Raw genomic sequence first — 23,863 nt, 5'->3', positions numbered from 1 at the left:
GGGGAAAAAAGAAAAAAGAAAAAAAAAAGAATTAAAGACAACACATATACATTTGACATTGTTTATGTGCACTAAGCTTGAAGCAGTCCGTCATCCGAATTGAGGTGAAGTGGGTGAAGGCCGAAGCAGGTGGGGCCCGCGCCGCCCAGCTTGGGGGATTGAAGGCTGCAGCAGTAAAAACAGCGCTGCCTTCGAGTCCCAAAATATCAAAAGTTTCAAAAGTAAATCTTCATTATAATGCTTGGATTTCAGTGGAAACTAAATGTTGTCAGTTTTGTTAAATCTAAAAGGCTGTACAGCTTTGTGGTTGAGGATTATTTTCATAATCATTTAATCTACTGATTAGTTTTACCATTAATCAGTCAATCATTGCCCTCTCAATAAATGCCCTAAAAGAAGACATTTAAATGGTTGTGACATTTTGTTTCTGACAGAATCCCTTTCTGAAATTTTTTCAAGTTTAACTTCGTTGATACTTGTGTTAACAGTCGGGATGTTTTAGGCACAGTCAAGGTGTTTTTTGATTGATTAGTATTACACTGTATTGGGGCAGCAATAGTTGAGTTGGTAGAGCGAGTCACCTTGTGATCAAAGTGTTGAATCCTGCTCCCAACCAGTCAAAAATCTGCATGTTGCTGTTGTGTCTTTGGGCAAGACAGTTAAACCACCTTGCCTGTGTATAAATGAGGTGGTGGTCGGAGGGACCGTAGGCGCAGAATGGCAGCCACGCTTCCGTCAGTTTGCCCCACGACAGCTGTGGCCACACTAGTAGCTTACCACCACCACTGTGTGTGAATGTGTGAGTGAATGAATAATGCAACTTGTAAAGTGCTTTTTTAGGTGTCTTGAAAAATGCTCTATAATTCCAAATGTGTGAACTGAACTTTGTGACACTGCCCTTCGAATATTTTAACAATAAAAAGTATCTAATATTATTCAAAACAATATTATATAAAATATACATTGAATACTGTAGTAGAACCAGCAGGAGACCATTGATGTCAGCAAAATTTGGTGACATCACATCTTGTTAGAGTGAATGTATTGCATTTTTTTCTTATCTCCTACAGTCAAAGCACTTTACAGTGATGCTTCACATTCACACATCAATGTCAAAGTGTTCTCCAAACAAGGCGCTCACTACACACTGGGAGCAACTTGGGGATTAAGGACCTTGCCCAAGGGCCCTGAATGATCTCCTGGTCTGACAGGGATTTGAACTTAGGGTCCTCTGGTCGCAAGCCCACTATTACAGCATGGTCAATTTTGGTATGCTTGTTTTTTTTTTACTTTTGACCTCATACAAGGTTCAGATTGACCCTAAATGAGCTGTTGAGCCCATCTCCCCACCATAAATTTGAGTTTTGAACATTAACAGGGAGGATAATTACCTCCGCCAAGTAGGTTATGTTTTCAGTCGCATTTATTTGTTTGTCTGTCTGTCTGTCAGCAGAATAACTCAAAGTTTTGAACGGATTTTGATGAAATTTTGTGGAGTGGTTGTAAATGACAAGAGGAACAAGTGATTAAATTTTAGTGGTGATCCGGATCCCGATGCTAACGCGTTAGCATGTCTATGGCATTTTCAATGTTAAAAGGTAGCATTAAGCAGTTGCAGCTGTCATCACGTTCAGGTGCATTTGTTTTCAAATTGTAATATTTCTTAAATTTATTTTGTTTATATATTAATAATCTAATGATTATTATATACAATTTTAGAGAAAGAGACAAAAAAAAAAATAGATCACTGTGCCAAGAAGGGAATCTCTTTAGGGTCAGTGACCCTATGGCCTTGTTTAGAGAAGTGTTTCATAAATGTTAAAAAATTCATATATTTGCAGTTTAGTTGAATAATAAATTGAATTTTGTCTCTTATTTGTTTTTGTCTATAAGCACATGCAATATCAATATCAGTGCTCAGATGACAGTAGCTTCTGGGAAAGGTGCAAGCTGTAATAAACTGTGATGCCAAGCGTTAAGGATACATGCTATCCAGTCACAGCAGATTAAACTTTTTTTTACTACTGAGCAAACATCATTGTTAGACTTTTTTAGGTTCAGTGATTCCACAGCGTGTAGATGTTATGGCGTCAGTGACCCCATGGCCTTGGCGGAGGTTTGCACTCTCTGAGTGCTTCTAGTTAAATTCATGCTTTTAAATCATGCTCTCTACATGTTCACATTTCCTCTAAAGACTCAGGTTTAATCCAATCTCAACCACTGTAAAAACCTTGACCCATTAAGGTCTTGGCCTAGAGTCTGACTTGATACACATGGGTGTTCTTGTCCCCATCCCAAAGAAGATTGCTTCCTAGTGCAGCAGAAACTGAAACAATCCTTCGTGTGGTGATACAAGCACCAAATTCACCACAAACACTCCTTAGACGTTATTCTTTTGAAAAAAATGATTGGCTACTTGAATTTTCAATAGGCAGTCAGGCAGGGGTTAATTGAAGAATTACACAGGGGTCAAAATTTAAAAATGTTCCAATCATATTGAAAAATTACACCACATTATTTGGCTGATCATAAATATTCCAAAAAGGTTTGGACTATCTTTGACTGAATGTTATTGAGTTATGAATTAAAACGGCAAGATTGGTGACAAAGGTCAATTTCAGTTTGTACAAGGGTCAAAGTTAAAGTTGCTCCAATTTTGGTAAAAAAAAAAAAAAAAAGTTGTGCAAATTATTGGTTGAACTAATGGGATTAATAAATGGAATAGTTTTGACTGTGTTGAATGTTTGGTCTGCAAAGAAAAGGTCAAACAAGGTCGACGTTCATTGGATTCTATTACATGATATACAGTTATATGTAAAAGTTTGGGCACCCCTGATGATTTCCATGATTTTCCTTTATAAATATTGGTTGTTTGGATCAGCAATTACAATTAAATATATCATATAGCAAACAAACACAGTGATATTTGAGAAGTGAAATGAAGTTTATGGGATTTACAGAAAGTGTGCAATAATTCTTTAAATAAAATTAGGCAGGTGCATAAATTTGGGCACCCCAACAGAAAAAAATACATCAGTATTTATTGGATCCTCCTTTTGCAGAAATATCAGCCTCTAAATGCTTCCTATAGCTTCCATTGAGAGTCTGGTTTCTGGTTGAAGGTATTTTGGACAGTTCTTCTTTACAAAACATCTCAGGTTTGTTGGTTTCTGAGCATGAACAGCCCGATTAAAATCACACCACAGATTTTCAATAATATTCAGGCCTGGGGACTGAGATGGCCATTCCAGAATGTGGTACTTGTTCCTCTGCATGAATGCCTTAGTAGATTTTGAGCAGTGTTTAGGGTTGTTGGTTTGTTCAAAGATCCAGCCCCGGCGAAACTTCAACTTTGTCACTGATTCATGAACGTTATTCTCAAGAATCTGCTGTTATTGACTGGAATCTATGTGACCCTCAACTTTAACAAGATTCCCTGGACCTGCACTGGCCACACAGCCCCACAGCATGATGGAACCACCTCCAAATTTTACTGTAGGTAGCAAGCGTTTTTCTTGGAATGCTGTGTTCTTTTTCAGCCATGCATACCGCCCCTTGTTATGGTAAATTATATAGCGCTTTTCCATCTGCATCAGATGTTCAAAGCGCTTTACAAATAATGCCTCACATTCACCCTGATGTGAGGGTGTTGTCATACAAGGTGCTCACTACACACCGGGAGCAAGAGGGGATTAAAGCCCTTGCCCAAGGGCCCTTAGTGATTTTTCAGTCAGGCTGGGATTTGAACCGAGGATCTTCTGGTCTCAAGCCCAACGCCTTAACTACTAGACCATCACCTCCAGTTATGTCCAAATAACTCAATTTTAGTTTCATCAGTCCACAACACCTTATTCCAAAATGAAGCTGGCTTGTCCAAATGTGTTTTAGCATACATCAAGCGACTCTGTTTGTGGCGTGTATGCATAAAAGGCTTCCTCTGCATTATAGCATCATACAGCATCTCTTTGTGCAAAGTGCACTGTATCGTTGAACAATGCACAGAGACACTATCTGCAGCAAGATCATGTTGTAGGTCTTTGGAGCAGTTCTGTGGGTTGACTGTTCTCACATCATTCGATTCAGCTTATCTGAGATTTTTCTTGGCCTGCCACTTCAGCCCTTAACTAGTACTGTGCCTGTGGTCTTCCATTTCCTCACTATGTTCCTCACAGTGGAAACTGACAGCTGAAATCTCTGAGATAACTTTTTGTATCCTTCCATTAAACCATGATGTTGAACAATCTTTGTTTTCAGGTCTTTTGAGGGTTGTTTAGAGGCTCCCATGTTGCCACTCACTGGAAGAGATGCAAAGAGGGGAAACATTTCCAGATGGCCACCTTAAATACCCTTTCTCATGATTAGATTCACCTGTGTAATGATGTCAAGGGACAGTGAGCCTACCAAACCAATTTTGTGTTCCAGTAATTACCGCTAAATGTATTCAAATCAATAAAATGACAAGGCTGCCCAAATTTATGCACCTGCCTAATTTTATTTAAATAATTATTGCACACTTTCTGTAAATACTAGAAACTTCTTCACTTTTTAAATATCAGTGTGTTCATCTGCTATATGATATATTTAACTGAAATTTCTGATCCAGACAACCATTGATTTATAAAGGAAAATCATGAAAATTATCAGGGGTGCCCAAACGTTTGCATACAACTGTATGTTACCCCGTAATGTGAAAATTAAGCATGACACATGATGCAAACTATTCCTTTTTAAAACCCTATTAACTCACCCAATAATTTGCATCACTTTTTACCAAAATTAGAGCAACTTTTCTTTTGACCCTTGTACAAAGTGAAATTGACCTTTGTCACCATTCTTAATGTTGTTACCCCATAACTCCAAAACATTGTCCAAACTATACCTTTTTGGAATATTTATGATCAGACAAATAATGTGGTATAATTTCAATATGACTGGAGCATTTTTAAATTTTGGCCCTTGTGTAATTGTTCAATTGACCCCTACCTGGCTGTCTATTGAAATGTCAAGTGACCATTTTTTTTTTTCAAAAGAGCAATGTCTAAGGAGTATCTATCCCAAATTTGGTGCTTACATCACCATTTGCAGGAATCCTCTGTAAATATTCTACTATCTGCTGCACTATTGCCTCCTAGTAAACACTGGAGGTTGATTTTGGCTTCTTGGGTGTGGAACCAGACCTCTCTCATCACTTAGCTGCAAGCAGCTGACACTGAGTCACTTTGAGATTGTCACTTGGCAGTATCTTACCTGGAACAGGGAGCAGTGTAATACCCGGCTGTTGATGCAGTAATGGCGACCACAATTTAATTTCTGGAGAGGGACAAGAAGTTCTTTCTTCCAGTCAGTAGAGATGATGGCTGTCTCCCATATAGTGGCAATGACTGCTTGCAATGCCAGGAGAACAGCATCTCCACCTCCCTGAGGAAGTTCAGCCTCGACCCCATAGATCCCTGCAACTTTACCCGCCCTCGACTGTTTCACCACTTTTGCCATGTCACAGAGATTCTCTGGTTTGCAGCTGACAACTGTGAAATTATGGCTAATCATGTTAGTAATTATATAAACACACACAGCTCCTTCAGTGCAAACATACTTTGTATTCTCATGCTAAATTGTTCTTTATTTAATGCACACAAAGCAAATACTGGCAAATATCCATGAAATGCAAATATTGATATTTACTGCAACTATTCTGCTGCCCTTGTCCAAAATGATTTTATTCAGCAGATGGAAATAGTGGTTGGAGAAATAAGTGTAAGATTTACTGAAGTTTATTTGATTAGTTGTTGCTGGTTTCTGTAACTGAAACTGTATATTTTTGCATTTGTATCTGTTGATGAAACATGACATTTTGCAATGATTATTTTAAAGGGAGGATAAAGGGCAGAACCATCTTCAGCATTTATTCAGCTTTTAACTGTATCATCCAGTATCAATTAAATAGCTTTGCAGCATGCCACTTTGTTAGGAACTACAGCCAACAATAATATTTCCTGCTGTGAAATCACAACGCTCAAAACACCGTAGACACATCACATGCCTGGAGGTCTATGCAAATTTTGAAATATGGGGAATCCAAGCTCCGTTTTTTCCTGCCTGCACTGATACCACTGTAGCCCCTACAATTATGGCTTGTACAGCATATTAGCATGTAGATGAGTGAGTGAATAATTGGAGGAGGGTCCACTAGTCCTCGGGTCCACTGGCCATAACCTCTTTATATTATTTGATGGTGTATACTACAACCCCAAACTTATTTTAAATTTAACAAATAAATGTAATACTTTCAACAAATCCAGTATTGTTCAATTTGCAAAAATAAAACATATGATTCCGTTGACACACCGATATCAAAAACGGTTAGAAGCTGGTTCATATCACAGCTCCCCTGTTAACAGTAATCACTGTCGTCACTCACCGTCATGTTCACTCTGACTTTCCATGATTACGGATGGGGCTTCCTCTGCGAGACTTGCCAGTGTACCGCATGTAGCAGTTTAGCTTATTGTGGCACAAACCACAAACATGGCCGGTTCCACGCTTTCAGGAGAGGCAATATGCTGTGTTCAAGTTCTCCTGGCCACACAAATGGAAAGGACATAATCCATGGTCAGATCCATGGTCAGACGGTTCTCACGCTGGACTGGGCTTCATTTCTGCAGTCTGTGCAAGAAGCACTTAAAAAAAAATCCCCACGTTCCTTCTCAAAATCTTATCTTTGGGAAAACCGTCTACCTAATAAACATCATGAGTGCTATTGCTGCATACTCCCAAAATACATCTTTTCATGATTTTGATGTATTCACTGTCAAAGTCCACAAAAAAACACAGATTTTGAACTGCAAAAAAATCTGTTTTGTCATTCAAATCAATAAAGGGTCTTACTTACATTTGTGCACCTTTGCCATTGAAAATATTTTAAATTCAATAAATCTTGAACAGTGTGAGTTAAGTCATTGCTTTGTGAATGACTGGAGGTCAAGGGCTTAATTTTTGTGAGGTAAGTGATTGTACTGTCTGACTCAGTAGTAGCAAAACTCACTACAAAATGTGCTGATTAACATGAATACTGAATTACAATGACAGAGGACAGGTTCTGTAATAAAATATGAGAAAAAGAAGTATTTAATATTAGTGAGCAAGAGAATATTGGAAATACATCAAGATCCACTTGGATTAAAACAATGTGTGCGACTGGTCTTTGTGTCACAGTTCTCTGCTGAAGTAGATGTTTGTTTGCAATTACAAAAATTTGACATGCTGTGTTTGTTGCATCACAAATTGAATGAGCCAGTTACAGCCCAGCACAGATATTAACAGGACACTTTCGGGACTGGCCAACGAACAATTCAAGAGCTCCCTTGTTTCTCCTGCATTTTTTTTTTCTTAAATTGAGAATAAAATGTTTTTTTAAAAAAGCTTTTTCAGACATTCATTCATTTATTCATTAATTTTCTATACCCACTTACTCCAATCAAGGGTCACGGGAGGGCTGGGCCTATCCAGACAGTCATAGGGCGTGAGGCAGGATACACCTCACACAGGGCCACATGTAGACAGACCAACACATTCACACTTGCATGCACACCCACGGTCAATTTGGAGTCATCAACTCACCCGAAATGCATGTCTACAGAAGCAGGAGGAATCCAGAGTGCCTGGAGGGAACCCAACTGAACATGGGGAGAACATGCAAACTTCACACAGAAAGGACAGAATGGAAAGGGAACCCACAACCTCCTTGCTGTGCAGCAAGAGCTAACCACTGTGCCATCCTGTCCCAGACAAAATATTTATACAGTGAGGAAAATATGTGTTAGTATGAAGCACAAACAAACAAACACAAGGTTATTTCTTTAACATTCGACTTTAAATGATAATGCTAAATATCAATGTCACACAAAATTAATGAAAAAAGTGCTATTTTTGGGGTAAATTTTGTGCATATCTCTGGAACCGTGCGGAATTTTTCCAGGAAATTTTCAGTACCTGTCAAAGAGACTATAGGCAACTCACAGGTCAATCTGGATGGTGCTAAATAAAATAATGGCTTGTTCATGACAAATGCAATGCAAATCAGCAGTTAGGCTTCATTATTTTTGAACTAGGCCATAAGTGTCTGTTCTGTACCTCTGTAATGTAAGGAGCTAGTTAGCAATTTTAAATTCTACTTTACTTTTAGAGATTTTGATTTAGACTGTCGTGTCTACAGATTGATGCTGACATTAGTTAGTTTCTTAATTTTCCCTCAAAGTTGCAGTTTAGCTAACTAACTTTAGCTAGCTAAAGCTAATATTTGACTTACACAGCAATAGCAAACTAATATTAGGAAAGGGCACTCAGAAAATGAAGACACTTTTAGGTGACCCTGTCTATAATTTTTATTGATAATAACGGGTATTCATTTCTTTACTACTTCAGGTAACTGAAAGACAGTGTGACTTAAGTTGGACTTGGTTTTGTTGGCGTGATGGGGTAGTGCGTGCACCTTGATTGCAGAAAAGGTTGACACATTGATTGGAAATTACAGTGTTAGGTGTTGCATAAACAACTCTGACAGATATGAAATCATTCAGTTTGAGCAAAATAGCTTTGAAGTTATAACTAGTCATATTTGTGATCTGAAGCTGTCACCTCTAAAGATGCGCCGTGTTTGATCACACAAGACAAAGTGAAGTCAGCTAACTTCCCTTTCATGTCTGCACACTTGCAGTGTTTCAAAGACAGTGGCATTTATTATGCATTCTTTAGTGTTGCAGAAACAAAATTATTGCCTCAGGGTCTGCACCGCGACAAGGTCACAGATTGGGCTTCATTAAAGAACAGAATATTGCGTCGGACAGGGATCACTGAACGTCTCTTTCTCACTCTAGCTCCTTCATTCGGTCACTGTGGACAGACTGAACCAGTGTCCCAACAGCAGGGATTAAATATGAAAGGAAAATAAATTAATAAAACCTTAAGCAAAGTGTCGCTGTGACAAATCCCCGTGCAAGTGAACTGACAACTGCACCTTTACTGTGCGAACACGTCCACATCCTTTTATTGAGGCTTTTGTCACACAAGACACTTCAAAACCTTACTGCTATTGGGTAACTGTGTGTGTGTGTTTATCATTATTTTATCCATAGAGACTGTTTCTTTTCTAGTAGAGACTGAAAATTTTAGTTCATTTAATTTGAATTGGTGTGTTTTAAAGCCAGCGTCACGCTGGACGACCCAACAGGACGCGTCATGTCACATCATGGTTAAGACGTTGTTGTGAAAGTGTAGGAACACGGACCCACAACAGGGGGCGCAAATGAACGGACAATGGAGGAAGACAAATAACAACACTTTACTGTTGTGAATGAGCACAACAAACACAGCAGGTCACAATAGTATGCAATGAAGTCAATGTACAGAACGTGTCATGTGGGCAGGCTCGAAGATAAGAGACGTCTGTCCAAAGCAGAACCGGAACCACACGATTTCCTCCGCCACCGAACCCCGGAAATACTGGAGCCGCCAAGTCCCGAACTCCCAGGTGGTCACTGCCTCCGCTTGTCGGATCTGGTACTGCTGGCGAGGAACAAAAACAGTTAGATGTAGGTGGGTTTACACCCAGCAACACGTATGGTAGGGAAAATCCACCTCCACCTCTCATCAAAAAAAGCTGGTAAATGCAGGAGTATGGTTACTTATCAACAGGTAGGAGAAAAGTCCAACTCGGTCTCCAGCTGCAAGCACTCACTCTGCTGTCAAAAACACAAAGCAACAATATTCTGCTGTCAGAAAGATAAGTCAATCAGCTGAGCTCGTTACCTCCTAAGAATAGCGATATCTCGGCAATGAGGTGGAGATGTCGTCTTGCTGATATACTACTGAAGATCAGATGATTGGTGACAGCTGTTGTAGGTGATAAGTGACAGCTGTCACCCCGGCTGCTCCCGTGAGGCGGCAGCGCCCTCCTGTGCCTGGAGCCCGCACTCCAGGCAGTGTGCCCTCTGGTGGTGGTGGGCCAGCAGTACCTCCTCTTCAGCGGCCCACACAACAGGACCAGGAGGCGCCCGACCAGGCTTGTCCGGGTGGCGGCGGTAGAAGTCGGCCAGGAGGGCCGGGTCCAGGATGAAGCTCTTCTTCACCCAGGAGCGTTCTTCGGGTCCGTACCCCTCCTAGTCCACCAAATACTGGAAGCCCCGGCCCATCCTACGGACATCCAAGAGCCGGCGCACAGTCCAAGCCGGCTCGCCATTGATGATCCGGGCAGGAGGTGGTGCCGGACCCGGAGCACAGAGGGGTGAGGTGTGATGCGGCTTTATCCGGGACACATGGAACACAGGATGGATCCGCAGTGAGGCCGGAAGCTGAAGCCTCACTGCGGCTGGACTGATGACCTTGAGGATCTTGAAGGGGCCGATGTAACGATCCTGCAGTTTAGGGGAGTCCACTTTGAGGGGTATGTACTTTGTCGACAACCACACCTCCTGCCCTGGCCGATACGCAGGGGCCGGGGTCCGCCAACGGTCTGCATGGGCTTTTGCCCTCGTCCGGGCCTTTAGCAAAGCAGAACGGGCGGCGCGCCACACCCGACGGCACTTCCGCAGGTGGGCCTGGACCGAGGGCACACCGACCTCTCCCTCAACCACCGGAAACAACGGGGGCTGGTACCCCAGACTCACCTCAAAAGGGGAGAGGCCGGTGGCAGAAGACACCTGGCTGTTATGGGCATACTCGATCCAGGCCAAATGGGTACTCCAGGCCGCCGGGTGCGCGGCCGTCACGCAGCGCAGGGCCTGTTCCACCTCCTGATTGGCCCGTTCTGCTTGCCCGTTGGTCTGAGGATGATACCTGGACGAGAGACTCACCGTGGCCCCCAGTTCCCGGCAGAAGCTCCTCCAGACTTGCGAGGAGAACTGGGGACCGCGATCGGAGACAATGTCTGTTGGGATCCCATGCAGCCGGACGACGTGGTGGACCAAGAGGTCCGCTGTCTCCTGGGCAGTCGGGAGCTTCGGGAGGGCCACGAAGTGGGCCGCCTTGGAGAATCGGTCCACTATCGTGAGGATGGTGGTGTTGCCCTGGGACGGTGGGAGGCCCGTGACAAAATCCAGGCCGATGTGGGACCAGGGGCGATGAGGCACAGGCAGCGGCTGGAGCAGCCCCGATGCCCTGCGGTGGTCAGCCTTGCCCCTGGCGCAGGTGGTGCAGGCCTGGATATAATCCCGGACGTCGGCCTCCAGGGACGCCCACCAGAAGCGCTGCCGGACAACTGCCACGGTTCTTCGCACCCCTGGATGACAGGAGAACTTGGAGCCGTGACAGAAGTCCAGGACTGCAGCCCTGGCCTCTGGTGGGACGTAAAGTTTGTTCTTTGGCCCAGTTCCGGGGTCCGGGCTCCATGCCAGGGCCTCCTGGCTGGTTTTCTCTACGTCCCAGGTGAGAGTGGCCACGATAGCGGACTCCGGGATGATAGGTTCCGGTGGATCCGACAACTCCGTTTTGACTTCGTCTTCATGCACCCGGGACAAGGCATCCGATCTCTGGTTTTTGGTCCCGGGGCGGTAGGTGATCCAGAAGTCAAAACGGCCGAAGAACAGTGACCAGCGGGCTTGCCTGGGGTTCAGCCGCTTGGCGGTCCTGATATACTCCAGGTTCCGGTGGTCAGTGAAAACCGTGAATGGCACAGACGTTCCCTCCAACAGATGTCTCCACTCTTCAAGAGCCTCTTTCACCGCAAGGAGTTCTCGATTGCCGACGTCATAGTTCCGTTCGGCCGGGGTCAACCTGCGGGAAAAATAGGCACACGGGTGAAGGACCTTATCGGTCTCTCCGCTCTGGGAAAGCACAGCTTCTATCCCTGAGTCCGAGGCATCCACTTCAACCACAAACTGGCGACTAGGATCGGGCTGCACCAGAACGGGTGCAGACGAGAAGCGCCGTTTCAACTCCTTGAACGCGGCATCGCACCGATCCGACCAGGTGAAGGGGACTTTTGGAGAGGTCAGGACTGTCAGGGGGCTAACTACCTGACTGTAGCCCTTAATGAACCTCCTGTAGAAATTTGCAAAGCCGAGGAACTGTTGCAGCTTCCTACGGCTGGTAGGTTGGGGCCAGTCTCTCACCGCCGCAACCTTGGCCGGATCAGGAGCGACGGAGTTGGGGGAGATGATAAACCCCAGGAAGGACAAAGAAGTGTGGTGAAATTCACACTTCTCGCCCTTCACAAACAGCCGGTTCTCCAACAACCGCTGCAGGACCTGACGTACATGCCGGACATGGGTCTCAGGATCTGGAGAAAAGATGAGTATATCGTCCAGATATACGAAGACGAATCGGTGCAGAAAATCCCGCAAGACATCATTAACCAATGCTTGGAACGTCACGGGGGCGTTTGTAAGGCCGAACGGCATGACCAGGTACTCAAAGTGACCTAATGGGGTGTTAAATGCCGTCTTCCACTCGTCTCCCTTCCGGATCCGAACCAGGTGATACACATTTCTAAGATCCAGCTTAGTGAAAATTTGGGCTCCATGCAGGGGCGTGAACACTGAATCCAACAAGGGCAACGGGTATCGGTTACGAACCGTGATTTCGTTCAGCCCCCTATAATCAATGCATGGACGAAGTCCGCCATCTTTTTTTCCCACAAAAAAGAAACCTGCACCCATCGGGGAGGTGGAATTCCGGATCAACCCGGCAGCTAAAGAGTCCCGGATGTAGGTCTCCATTGATTCGCGCTCAGGTCGTGAGAGTTTGTACAGCCTGCTGGACGGGAACTCAACGCCCAGAACCAAATCAATGGCACAATCGTATGGACGGTGCGGGGGAAGGGTGAGCGCCAGATCCTTACTGAACACATCCACAAGGTCATGGTACTCCACCGGCACCGTCCCAAGTTTGGGCGGGACTCTGACCTCCTCCGTAGCCTGGGAACCGGGATGAACCGAGGAACCTAAACATACCCGATGGCAGGTCTCGCTCCACTGAACCACTACCCCGGACGGCCAATCGATCCGGGGATTGTGTTTTAACATCCAGGGGAACCCGAGAATCACACGGGAGGTGGCAGGAGTCATGAAAAACTCGATCTCCTCCCTGTGGTTCCCTGACACCACCAGAGTTACTGGTGGTGTCTTATGTGTGATTAGAGGGAGTAGGGAGCCATCTAGTGCCCGCACCTGCACTGGTGAAGTAAGCGCCACCAGAGGGAGCCCTGCCTCCCTGGCCCATCTGCTGTCTAGCAGATTCCCTTCAGAGCCCGTGTCCACCAGTGCTGGGGCCTGAAGGGTTAAATCCTCGTAAAGGATTGTAACTGGGAGTCGTGTGGCGATATGGGTATGTCCCACGTGAATGTCTTGGCCCACCCCTAGCCCAGTTTCTAGGGGCGGGCGTTGGTGTTTAACCGCTTGGGGCAGTCTCTCAATTGGTGCTCTATCGAGCCACAAACAAAGCACGCTCCGCGGACTAGCCTCCTCAGTCTATCTGGTGGCCTAAATGTGGCCCTGCTCGTGTCCATAGCTTCATCAGCAGGGGGAGCTGTAACCATACGGAGCGTAGAGGCCGTGGAGCGTGGGGAGGGCGGAACTCGGTCGGAACCGGAAGGGAGAGGGACGGCGCGTATCCGGCCACGCCCTTCGTCTCGTTCCCGACGGCGTTCTTCTAACCGATTGTCTAACCGTATAACAAGATCAATAAGCCCGTCTAAATCCCGCGGTTCGTCCTTAGCCACCAGGTGCTCCTTCAGAACCAACGACAGTCCGTTTACGAAGGCGGCACGGAGGGCAGTGCTATTCCAGCCGGACCTCGCAGCCGCGATGCGGAAGTCGACTGCATAAGCAGCTGCGCTCCGGCGCCCCTGTCTCATTGACAGCAGCACGGCTGAAGCGGTCTCTCCTCTATTTGGGTGATCGAACACTGTTCTGAACTCCCTCACAAACCCATCATATGTCAGATGGACCTGTGAATTTTGCTCCCAGAGCGCTGTAGCCCAAGCGCGTGCCTCACCGCAAAGCAGATTAATCACATAAGCTACCTTACTAGCATCAGTCGCGTACATGACGGGACGTTGTGCGAAGACGAGCGAACACTGCATAAGGAAGTCCGCGCACGTCTCCACACAACCCCCGTACGGCTCTGGAGGGCTTATGTATGCTTCAGGGGAAGGTGGGAGGGGTCGTTGAACGACCTGTGGAACGTCACTGTTGCGCACAGGATCGACAGGAGGGGGAGCCGCAGCAGCGCCCTGAGGGCGCGCTTCCACCTGCGCGGCGAGAGCCTCCACCCTGCGGTTAAGGAGGACGTTCTGCTCGGTCATTAGATCCAACCGAGCCGTAAAAGCGGTGAGGATTCGCTGCAACTCACCGATCATTCCTCCTGCAGACGCCTGTGCGCCCTGCTCTTCCATTGGCCGTTCAACAACCGGTTGACGCCCTTCGGGGTCCATGACGTTGGCCGAGATATCCTGTTGTGAAAGTGTAGGAACACGGACCCACAACAGGGGGCGCAAATGAACGGACAATGGAGGAAGTCAAATAACAACACTTTACTGTTGTGAATGAGCACAACAAACACGGCAGGTCACAATAGTATGCAATGAAGTCAATGTACAGAACGTGTCATGTGGTCAGGCTCGAAGATAAGAGACGTCTGTCCAAAGCAGAACCGGAACCACACGATTTCCTCCGCCACCGAACCCCGGGAATACTGGAGCCGCCAAGTCCCGAACTCCCAGGTGGTCACTGCCTCCGCTTGTCGGATCTGGTACTGCTGGCGAGGAACAAAAACAGTTAGATGTAGGTGGGTTTACACCCAGCAACACGTATGGTGGGAAAATCCAGCTTCACCTCTCATCAAAAAAAGCTGGTAAATGCAGGAGTATGGTTACTTATCAACAGGTAGGAGAAAAGTCCAACTCGGTCTCCAGCTGCAAGCACTCACTCTGCTGTCAAAAACACAAAGCAACAATATTCTGCTGTCAGAAAGATAAGTCAATCGGCTGAGCTCGTTACCTCCTAAGAATAGCGATATCTCGGCAACGAGGTGGAGATGTCGTCTTGCTGATATACTACTGAAGATCAGATGATTGGTGACAGCTGTCGTAGGTGATAAGTGACAGCTGTCACCCCGGCTGCTCCTGTGAGGCGGCAGCGCCCTCCTGTGCCTGGAGCCCGCACTCCAGGCAGGGTGCCCTCTGGTGGTGGTGGGCCAGCAGTACCTCCTCTTCAGCGGCCCACACAACAGACGTGTCTGTTTGTTTCAGGTGCTTTTGATGCCTGTGTGTCGTAATCACAATGTCACATACCAATATGCAACTTCATAGAAGATGATGATCTGGTTTTTAATTGTGGAAAACAAACAAAATGAAAATGGAAATTACCACAGTCAGTCCTGTTGTAGTCGCCTTTTAATTGGACACTGTCTCTAATAGCTTCTGTCATTCAGCCTCAAATGTGTTAAAAATGTGTGGTTTCAACTCTGGATTTCCAGACCCGGAGCCTTTGGAGAAAGTCAAGACGATGGCTATGTTGCACCTGCCTGCAGCAGACGCGTGGTTATGTTCCACGGGTGGAAATGGACCATTTGTCTATCTGTCCAAGATGGTTCCGTAGTGTGGCGATGCGCTGATGTGCGGCAGCAGTAAAATAGATTCAAATTAATGACATACTGAATTGTTTACTGAAAACAGGTTTGAATGACAGCAAACTAATTGTACTTAACTTGCACTAGAGGTTTGAATCACTCCTAAATTGAGTGTGCATGAATGAAAAACTCAAAATACTGGAAAACTGGTGAATGCAGGAGCTTCTCAGTCATTTGACCCATGCACAAATGAATCTCTTAGGACACATCTTTCTTGCATGAGGCCCAGTAACTGGAACTGCCAGTACTTCCTCAGGATGCTCAGATCTTTCAATGTATGTAGAAATATGTTGCAGATGTTTTATCACTACTCTGTGGTCTCCAGTGTCATCTTGGACTCTGTAGTGTGCTGGGGCATCAGGCTGAAGGCAGCTGACACAAACTGGCTCAACAAGATCATCAGGAGAGCTGGCTTTGTCCTGGGGGTTGAGTTGGAGTCTGTGATGGAGGTGTCAGAGAGGAGGATGCTGAGGAAGCTGCTCAGCATCCTGGACAACACGTCCAACCCCCTGCATGCCACACTGATGTCCTGTCGGAGCACCTTCAGCTACAGACTGAGACCACTGAGGTGCACCACAGAAGGCCACAGGAGGTCTTTCCTACGTGTGGCAGTCAGATTGTATAATTCCTCCCCCTTCTGCAGGATGAATACATAATGAACAGTTATTCAGAGTTATGTGCAATATTGTCAAACATCTTGTGCAATATATCTTCCAATCATTTTGCATAAATTTGTTGTAGTTATTGAAAAAAAGAACAAAACGAAAAAATGACGGATAACTAATTATTGTTTAGTGTTTACTATTTCTGTACTCTGGCGAAATAATTTCCTTTGGGATAAATAATCTTTATCTTTAAAAATCTGTTTAACGTCCAGTCCAGCCATTCTGGACACTTGTATTCCCACATGTGGCTCTTCTGTTCATTGTCTAGATAAGGTCAGGTTGACAGTACTCATGTAAAAGTGGCTTAGGATATTTAATAATTTAATTTAATGTATCCTTCAGAATCTAAGGAAAGAGAATGCCAACAAGAATGAAACAGAAAGCTTTGCTACCTGTGGATAGCAGTTTTATTTGAAAACTTGAAGCACAATTTGTTACTTGTTTGAAATTAGAATTTGAATCTGTTACTTGTACTTTATTTCTTGTCCAAGGTTGCATATGTTGATACATGCAGTGCACATTGTTTTGGAAGATATTACAGAACATACAGCACTTCACTTTTTCCACATTTTGTTATGTTACAGCCTTATACCAAAATGAAGTAAATTATTTTTTTTCCCTCAACATTCTACTCACAGCACCCCATAATGACAACAGGATTTTTTTTTTTTTTTTGCAAATTGATTAATAATAATAATAATAATAATAATAAAACTAAGAAATCACATGTACATAAGTATTCACATCATTTGCTCAATATTTTGTTGATGCACCTTTGGCAGCAGTTACAGCATCTAGTCTTCTTAAATATGTGGTCTGGACCACTCAAGGACATTCACAGAGTTGTCCTGAAGCCACTCCTTTTATATCTTAGCTGTGTGTCATTAACTTGGCACACGATGCTCTTTTTGAACCTTACTCCCCACGCAGGACGGTTCTGTATACCATCTTACATGAGGCCTATTGTCCTCCTCCTCCTGCAGAAACGTTTAGCCACCATGGAGAAAAGTCTTTGCAGCTTGCACAGTTGTAAACTCCTTTCATCCAACATCTGTCAGCATGCATAAGATATGGAAAACATCAAAAAGTTATCAATGTAACATGTTCATTTCATTCTCTCCTTGAATGTCTGGAGACAGGAAGGCACTTAACCTCTGGCATAATAAACAGCAGCTCCCAAAGTGAGTTATGATGTCTTTTCTCCTAAATGTAGTTGTAGACAGATGGAAAAGAAAAGAAAAAAAAACTTGTTTGGTGCTGTGCATCAGTGAGGAAACACTAGTCTAGTACATTTTACTGCAGGGAGTTTAATTTCAATTTGTGCTCGGTGCGTGCAGCTGCCGTCCTCGTCCAGGGAGGTGTTTTTTCCAGTAACTCCATACATAATGGATAGTTATTTCAAATCCTGAGTGTCGTAGTTAAGTTTGTGTCAGTTTAATTCATGAATAATTTCCAGCATGTTTTCACTGAACGAGGCTCCTGCTCACTTCTCCTCCACTGTGCACGTGCAGCTCCTTCTTCAGGAACTTTTCCTTTTTGAAACAATACCTTTTGCTCTTTTTCTGCAAACTTGGAACTCCTGTTGAACATTTTCCTTGACCCGTGAATCACTTCCAACTCAGTTATGGAGGAAGTGAGGAGGAGGAGGAGGAAGAAAGTGACTTCTTAATGGATGTATGGACACTGTTAACAGTGTTTATCTGCTTATAGTGCAAAAACTGTTTGCACTATAAGCAGATCTACAACAAATCGCTGTTCTACCATATAGACTTTGCTGCGCTCGTTCTGTTCTTGTCTATAATGACACTGGTCTAAATTTTCATTGGAAAATCAGCATGATTTGGCAATAAAGTTTAGATCTTTCCAATGGCAAGTTTTCATTAGTTTGATAAAAAATCTCAATGAGGCGAACAGTCTTCAGTTTTTATTGAGTTCTTGGCATGAACGTGTCTGGGTTCCTCATCAGGGTCGGTCGATCACTCACACTGACAGGCTAATAAAGGTGCTCTCTGTTAGTGAAGGGGTAATAGTAACCACAGGTGGCCAATCCTTCATTTACTTCACCTTCTCTCACTTCTCAACCTCTTACTCAGCACACGCTAAACACTTGTTTTTATCATTATTGCAGTTTGCATCCAATTGAGCATTAATCTTGGGGAACTTCCCACTGCACCATTAAATGTGAGCCGTTTCATTGTCGGACACCAGGGTGAGCGAGAGAGAGAGATGTTTTGAAGCTGAAGGAACGATTGCGTGAATATAACATTGAAGCCCCTTTGCAAATAATGTGATGTTGTGACAGCATGGCTGGATATGTGCAACGTATCTCTTTAAAAATAAGAATAACATATTGTCTTTAATCTCCTGCAACAACTTTGTCATTTACTGTGGGGTTTGCTTGTTCTTTCTTGAAATCGTTGGTCTATTTATCACTTGTTTGATCAATTGGGAAAAGTATTAATGTGCACAGACAGCTCATGTCTCTACACTGTAAACCTGAATGTTCAAATTAATTAAAAAGATTAAGTAGTGTAAACTCAAAGTTTTAAGAAAATGTTCTACTTACTTAAATATTTCAAGTTTGTGTAACATGCTCTTGCTTTTTGAGTAAATTATACTCAGAATTTTTTGATTGATTTGAACTAACTGGATATTAACTAAGCAAAACTTCAAAGCATAACTTAAGTACAACTTAATATAACTCAAAATATATGAGTTGACTTAATGAATACTTTTGCAGGGGTGGTGGCCAAGTGGTATGCGCTTGGTTTCATTGCAGAAGATTCCTGGGTCAAACCCCACCCCTGCCACATTTCTCCATATAATGTGGACTTGTGTCAGGAAGGGCATCTTTAATTTAATTATAATCATGAGGTACAAGTAGCAAAAATCTTTTAAGTTCCAGGAACAATTGACTTTTAAACTCATGAACTCACAAATTTTGTGGCAATTGAGAGTGCCTCAATATTTGTGAGTTCTGTTAACTTGTTTGGGTTTACAGTGTACCAATGGTGTAAATCTTCCAACAGTGTGTGATGGGCTGCTATCCATACAGACTGTGCAGTTACGTCATCACTTTTATTTACATTGCCGTTTTGGATGTCAGAACTACATTGTGTGGAAGTAAAGGCTCATCTGAATTGTGATTGGAGTTAATGAATACTGTAAGTTTATGGACCATCTAGTGGAGGGACAACAGACAACAGAAATCCATGTGTTAAAAACCCTTAAAATCCACTGAGTTCTTTCTGTAATGAGGTGCAGCATAATAGGCTTGATGGCATTATGCTTTCAGGGGCAGCTGTTTGGTTTATGAACAGACGTGTTATACTGGAGCTAAAGTGAAGGTCAACAAGAGTTTGGAGGTAAATTATAAGAACAAGTCTGAGATGAAGACAGACAGGTAGCTGTCAGACTCCCATTCTTCTCTTCTGGTGGCCACAATTCATTTCAGTCTCTCTTCTGGGAATTATGGGAAGTGATGTAAGTTTGTCTTGCCTGCTTGATTTGTGCATTCAATAGCAGGACATCATGACAAAAAAACTTAGATTTTTTTGAGGGATGGAAACACCTAGTCCTACACAACAGATCTTCTTTTAGATACGACAAGATTATGTTGCTTTGTAAACAGCTGATAGCAGCGGCCCCAACTCCGCAACCTTCTCTTGGTTGGGTCATTAATGTGAGTTTTTGAATCAGTAGATAAAGAAGTACATTTTTGTGGCAAATTTGGTTTGCCACCAAAATGTTATGAACCTTTAGTGTGTCCTTGGGCCATCTCAACTAAAAATTATGTTAAAACATGTTCGCTATTTGGTGAGATATTTTGTCCACAAACAAACTCTGCTGTCCTCACTTGACTGGTGATGGTAAAAACTATGAACTGTTTTTGTAATCTTCTTGCCCTGGTAACCCCGCTAGTTGTGACTACATGGTTTTGGTGCTTCTTCTCTTTGAAGGATCCTTGGATACTGCTGGGATAACTTTGTGTCAAACAAATGATTACTTTGAGAGACTCTAAGAGTCAGCTACAACACTATGTCCATGTGGCATGTTTCTCAAATCATGATCCATTGCACAGGTGCCTCAGTGTTGAGGACCTCAAAGAATGGAGATGGCCAAGGAGTCACTCATGTTTCACTTGGCTGTGAACAGAGATGCTGAATCCAGCTTAAGAAAGTAAAAGTCCAACCACATATTTGTTCCATCTTCCCAATAAATCAGCTGAGTGTAATTAGTTCAGCTCCTCAGGCAGGTGGATGAGCTAATTATTGAGATCACCTGTTTTAGGTGCACAGGTAGAAGCAACACATGGGAGGGTTTTTACTTTCTGAAGCTGGATTTGACACCTCTGGCTGTGAATGACAGTTACTTTTGAGAGGTGGGGATGAACCATTTGTCTGCTGAGATGGTTATCATCCAGGGCCCATTGTGGTTCTGTAATGCGATGGAAGTAGCGAAATGAACACTGTAAAAAATTTGACCAATGTTTACTCAAAACAATTGTGGCAACAAAGTGACACATAATATAATTGAATAGATTTTAAGTTCTATAATTTTGATTCTGTGAAGGCTCTCTATTGTCCAAGTGGTTTCATAGTAGAGAAGCTTGAATCTTCGACTGGACTGGGTTGCTTGACACAAGGACATTTCGCTTCTAATCGCAGAAGCTTCCTCAGCTAAATTTCTTGCTCTGGTAGTGTGACTTCTCTCTTGACTCTTGTAGAGAAGAATAACAGAAGCCAGCAAAGCTGGAGTTTTAAACCTAACCAGACCCCTCCTACCGAGAGGCAGACTGCTATTGGCAGTGACTAAAAATGGTTATAATTAGCACCTATTGTGCTCTAGTTAGCACCCTTCTAATGACAGGGCAGCTATCCCTCCTATGGGACTGATGACTCTCCTGACGATTCTCCTGACATCTCTCCTGATGACATGAATGACTCACTACCATGGACAAAAGACTGAAACTGCTTTGACCTGAGTACCCCATTGTAAACAGGGGACAAAGCGTGTCTTAGACCCCCTCCCCAGTTAAGGCTGGGTTTCAACTGTTTCACATACAATGCTTCCTTCACTCCCCTCTCAAACCATTTCTTTTCTCTGGCTAAGATTTTAACTTCCTTCTCCTCAAACGTGTGGTTGGTGTCTATAAGGTGGAGATGATTTTTTTCTATAATTTTGATTAAAAAGTATTGAATACATTTACTAAACCTAAACAAAAAGTTATATTGCCAGAAAATATTTACCAATTCCTAGTCAATTTCACAAGGAAAGCTGATTTATATTTGCTAAGTATCTGAGCAAATAAAATTTAGATTGACTAAATATCTGGGGAAACTGAGTCATATTTACTGATAATCTAGGTGAAATTTACATATTTATTAATTTATCGGTGAAATTGATTTACATTTACAAATTAACTGGGTGAAATTGATTTACATTTAGCTGCATAAAAATATTTGGATTAAGTAAATGAAATAAATTATATAAACTCATATTCTCGCACAAAAGTAAGTCCCTTTCGCTGCTCCCTTGTTTGCACTCAGGATCGTCACAGCAGATCCAAGGTGGACCACCAAGGTACTCAGACTTGACTTGTTTTGGTAATCAATTATTTGATGTCATTGAATAAAATGGACACATATGGAATTGAGTTTTCCTGATGTTAAACTGCTCCAAGCATGTATAGACACTGGTTAATTTTTACTAGCTTTGATGAGCTTTGAGGTGCAGGGGGTAGGAGGGGGGTAAGAGTGAATGGATGTTTGTGGAGGGCGGTGGGAGTAATACCAAAAGCTTGGAAAACATCATTATAAAGTAAACCATTGATTCCCTTTTGTCAAAACTGAATTGCCTTTATCATGAAAATGACCATTTGCAGCATCTCCGCCATATGAAAAAATGTGGCATGCATTTTGTACTATCCGTGAACTAGATTCAGATCGGATTTGTGCAGTATATAAGCCTGACAGTCACTGACTGTCTTTGTCTGGACCCAACTGAGAATTGGACCCTCAGGTAGATGCAGTTGTGGAAATTGGAGCCATGTATCAATGTGTGCAGATTGACGACACAAAAATTCCATTATAGCCTATCGAATTGTCTCTGGTAAGATCTTCAACAGACAGGAGAGAAACACAGAAACTGGAGAAGAGACGTGAGACTGGGAATGCTTAAATGTACTGAGAAAACGGGGAGTATTTTCTTGAAAAATGTCAGACTTGGTCCAGGCTGGATAAAAGGGTAAAGGCTGTAAAGAATTAACATTGCCATGTGCCTGTGTCAAAGCAGTTGGACCCTTTTCAGCTTCACTGTCTGTGGAGATTTGAAGCAGGAACTATCAACCATGTCCACTGAGGGAGTTCATTTATGGTATTTTTCATCAATCTTCACAGTAATGTGTGTCAGGAAGCTAAGACCTTGTATTTATCTGTCCGTTACAGCACATTTACCTCTTCAGGCTTTATAGGATTGTCATTTTCAGCCAAAAACCTGCTAAAAGGTTAGGCAAACAAATGTAGTATTTCAGCTTTCATGATATTAATGATGGCAAAATAGCACTTAAAGAGAACACATCGGTGCCGAGTGAACAGTCCTTGAATTTTGAAATGGGATGAACAACATTTGGGAAAGTTTGTAGATATGTTTGTTACAATAGGGCCCCTTCACACATAGCATGAAAGATGCAGACACCGGAAGAAAATCCGCAAACCAAACATGAAATGGGGAACCACAAACCATTGTCCGCGTGCACAAACACAGTGCGAGCAGCTGGAATGTGTTGCACCACATCCCTGCTGATGTGGAGAAAAATAAAATAAAAACCAGCTGTATAATTAATATCAGTGGGTTGATATAAATATTAAATAAGAGGACGCAGTACAGAACCCTACGGTTAAATAAAAAATAAATACCACTCACAGGATTCAAAACTCCAATTTACAAAAGTTCTGATTAGCAGACAGAAACGTTACCACTGTGCTGCAATCACTGTCATAACAGGAGCATAAAATGGCTAAAATCAACAAGGATATAAACTTTTTTTTAAAGAAAAAAAGCGTCGTAATAACTGACAAAACAGCGTTATGGCGTATTTTTGGTGATACTTGACCGAAAGTGGTATGTTCATGGCGCTGTTGGCTTGTCATTTTGTCATAGTCCTGCAGCACGTGTGTTCTGCTTGACACGCGTGACATTCAGATTGCCTGCTGCGTGATCTGACAGTGTATTTCACATTTAGCAGCCTGCCGGGGTGTGCTGCAGTCCGGCTGTGTGCGCCCAGATGTGGCTGTCCGGCCCCCATGTGATCATGTCTATAAATACATATCAGCATGTCATGCAAGTGGGCTTTCTCCCCGCATGACACGTGTGTGTGTGTGGGGGGGGGGGGGGGGGGGGTGCGGGTGGGGACACATGCACGCCACGTGTGTTGCTTTTTGCAGCGCCACACTAGTGCGGTCAAATTTCACATCCAGCTCAAAAGTGATCATCTGCTAACTAGTTTTGGGGTAACAGCGCAAATGGCCCCACCTTTTCTACGTGCCCAGTGAGCGGTGGTGGATGTGTGTGTCACC

General features: G+C 43.6%; 1 protein-coding gene across 1 annotated transcript in view; it reads left to right on the top strand.

Moving 5' to 3' along the window:
- Positions 1–23,863, top strand: part of asic1b (acid-sensing (proton-gated) ion channel 1b) — an 856,126-nt gene that overhangs the window by 227,804 nt on the left and 604,459 nt on the right. The gene's annotated exons all lie outside the window — the stretch shown is intronic.

Source organism: Thalassophryne amazonica, chromosome 3 (assembly GCF_902500255.1).
Source record: "Thalassophryne amazonica chromosome 3, fThaAma1.1, whole genome shotgun sequence".
Classification (NCBI taxonomy): Eukaryota; Metazoa; Chordata; class Actinopteri; order Batrachoidiformes; family Batrachoididae; genus Thalassophryne; species Thalassophryne amazonica.
The sequence above is the reverse complement of the archived record's forward strand: the minus strand, read 5'-3'. Positions and strand labels throughout refer to the sequence as shown.